Source organism: Mustelus asterias, unplaced genomic scaffold (assembly GCF_964213995.1).
Source record: "Mustelus asterias unplaced genomic scaffold, sMusAst1.hap1.1 HAP1_SCAFFOLD_253, whole genome shotgun sequence".
Classification (NCBI taxonomy): domain Eukaryota; kingdom Metazoa; phylum Chordata; class Chondrichthyes; order Carcharhiniformes; family Triakidae; genus Mustelus; species Mustelus asterias.
Window position 1 is genome coordinate 270,464 of NW_027590220.1, and position 3,201 is coordinate 273,664.

The window sequence follows — 3,201 nt, forward strand, 5'->3', positions numbered from 1 at the left end:
AGTGTGTTAATATTTACAGGGGGGGGGTCTCCGGGAGTGTGTTAATATTTACAGGGGGGTCTCCGGGAGTGTGTTAATATTTACGGGGAGGGAGGGGTCTCCGGGAATGTGTTAATATTTACAGGGGGGGGGTCTCCGGGAGTGTGTTAATATTTACAGGGGGGGTCTCTGGGAGTGTGTTAATATTTACGGGGGGGGTGGGTCTCCGGGAGTGTGTTAATATTTACAGGGGGGTCTCTGGGAGTGTGTTAATATTTACGGGGGGGGGGGGTCTCCGGGAGTGTGTTAATATTTACAGGGGGGGGTCTCTGGGAGTGTGTTAATATTTACAGGCGGGGGTCTCCGGGAGTGTGTTAATATTTACGGGGGGGGGGGGTCTCCGGGAGTGTGTTAATATTTACAGGGGGGAGGTCTCTGGGAGTGTGTTAATATTTACAGGGGGGGTCTCCGGGAGTGTGTTAATATTTACAGGGGGGTCTCCGGGAGTGTGTTAATATTTACAGGGGGGTCTCCGGGAGTGTGTTAATATTTACAGGGGGGGCAGGTCTCCGGGAGTATGTTAATATTTACAGGGGGGGGTCTCCAAGAGTGTGTTAATATTTACAGGGGGTCGGGTCTCCGGGAGTGTGTTAATATTTACAGGGGGGGGTCTCCGGGAGTGTGTTAATATTTACACGGGGGGGTCTCCGGGAGTGTGTTTATATTACAGGGGGGGGGGTCTCTGGGAGTGTGTTAATATTTACAGGGGGGGGTCTCCAGGAGTGTGTTAATATTTACAGGGGGGGTCTCCGGGAGTGTGTTAATATTACAGGGGGGGGTCTCTGGGAGTGTATTAATATTTACAGGGGGGGGTCTCCAGGAGTGTGTTAATATTTACAGGGGGGGGATCTCTGGGAGTGTGTTAATATTTACAGGGGGGGGTCTCTGGGAGTGTGTTAATATTTACAGGGGGGGGTCTCTGGGAGTGTGTTAATATTTACAGGGGGGGGTCTCGGGGAGTGTGTTAATATTTACAGGGGGGGGTCTCCGGGAGTGTGTTAATATTTACAGGGGGGTTCTCCGGGAGTGTGTTAATATTTACAGTGGGGGTCTCCGGGAGTTTGTTAATATTTACGGGGGGGGGGGATCTCCGGGAGTGTGTTAATATTTACAGGGGGGGGTCTCCGGGAGTGTGTTAATATTTACAGGGGGGGGATCTCTGGGAGTGTGTTAATATTTACAGGGGGGGGTCTCCGGGAGTGTGTTAATATTTTCAGGGGGGGTCTCCGGGAGTGTGTTAATATTTACAGGGGGGGGATCTCCGGGAGTGTGTTAATATTTACAGGGGGGGTCTCCGGGAGTGTGTTAATATTTACAGGGGGGTCTCCGGGAGTGTGTTAATATTTACAGGGGGGTCTCCGGGAGTGTGTTAATATTTAAAGGGGGGGGTCTCCGGGTGTGTGTTAATATTTACAGGGGGGGGGTCTCCGGGAGTGTGTTAATATTTACAGGGGGGGGTCTCCGGGAGTGTGTTAATATTTACAGTGGGGGGATCTCCGGGAGTGTGTTAATATTTACAGGGGGGGGATCTCCTGGAGTATGTTAATATTTACAGGGGGGGGTCTCCGGGAGTGTGTTAATATTTACGGGGGGGGGGGGTCTCCGGGAGTGTGTTAATATTTACAGGGGGGGGTCTCTGGGAGTGTGTTAATATTTACGGGGGGGGTGGGTCTCCGGGAGTGTGTTAATATTTACGGGGGGGGGGTGGGTCTCCGGGAGTGTGTTAATATTTACAGGGGGGGGGTCTCCGGGAGTGTGTTAATATTTACAGGGGGGTCTCTGGGAGTGTGTTAATATTTACGGGGGGGGGGGGGCTCTCCGGGAGTGTGTTAATATTTACAGGGGGGGGTCTCTGTGAGTGTGTTAATATTTACAGGCGGGGGTCTCCGGGAGTGTGTTAATATTTACGGGGGGGGGGGGGTCTCCGGGAGTGTGTTAATATTTACAGGGGGGGGTCTCCGGGAGTGTGTTAATATTTACAGGGGGGGGGTCTCTGGGAGTGTGTTAATATTTACAGGGGGGGTCTCCAGGAGTGTGTTAATATTTACAGGGGGGGGATCTCTGGGAGTGTGTTAATATTTACAGGGGGGGGGTCTCTGGGAGTGTGTTAATATTTACAGGGGGGGGGTCTCTGGGAGTGTGTTAATATTTACAGCGGGGGGTCTCCGGGAGTGTGTTAATATTTACAGGGGGGGGTCTCCGGGAGTATGTTAATATTTACAGGGGGGGTCTCCGGGAGTGTGTTAATATTTACAGGGAGGGGTCTCCGGGGGGGTGTTAATATTTACAGCGGGGGGTCTCCGGGAGTGTGTTAATATTTACAGGGGGGATCTCCGGGAGTGTGTTAATATTTACAGGGGGGGGGTCTCTGGGAGTGTGTTAATATTTACAGGGGGGGGGTCTCCGGGAGTGTGTTAATATTTACAGGGGGGGGGTCTCCGGGAGTGTGTTAATATTTACAGGGGGGGGGTCTCCGGGAGTGTGTTAATATTTACAGGGGGGGGGTCTCCGGGAGTGTGTTAATATTTACAGGGGGGGATCTCCGGGAGTGTGTTAATATTTACAGGGGGGGGTCTCCGGGAGTGTGTTAATATTTACAGGGGGGGATCTCCGGGAGTGTGTTAATATTTACAGGGGGGGTCTCCGGGAGTGTGTTAATATTTACAGGGGGGATCTCCGGGAGTGTGTTAATATTTACAGGGGGGGATCTCCGGGAGTGTGTTAATATTTACAGGGGGGGGGTCTCTGGGAGTGTGTTAATATTTACAGGGGGGATCTCCGGGAGTGTGTTAATATTTACAGGGGGGGGTCTCCGGGAGTGTGTTAATATTTACTGAGAGTCTTTGGGACATGTGGGTGTGTGGGATTGGTTTATTATTTCAGTTGGGTGGTGGGTTCCGTCTTTCTTTGCGATGTGGGGGTCAGTGACAGACCCGGGGGGGGGGGTGGGGGGGAGTGGGGGGGGGGGGGAGTCAGACACAGCTGTGGGTCAGAGCAGGCTGCACACACAGTTTGTCAGTGGGTAAATCTGGATCTGAGCTCTGATTGGAGTCTTTTGCAGAGTTTGCCCAGCCTGTTCCGCAATGGCAATGTGCTATATCTGATACCCTCTCTCTCCCTTCCCCCGCCTCTTCCTGTATCACCTGGGATCTTGCCGTGCCT

General features: G+C 52.3%; 1 protein-coding gene across 1 annotated transcript in view; it reads left to right on the top strand.

The window, feature by feature from the left end:
* The first annotated feature begins 3,182 nt into the window (after nt 1-3,182).
* LOC144485953 (tonsoku-like protein) overlaps nt 3,183-3,201 on the top strand; it is a 94,573-nt gene continuing 94,554 nt past the window's right edge. Inside the window, exon 1 of the mRNA XM_078204024.1 lies at nt 3,183-3,201. This exon is cut by the window's right edge and continues 118 nt beyond it. The gene's annotated coding sequence lies outside the window, so the exon portion shown is untranslated.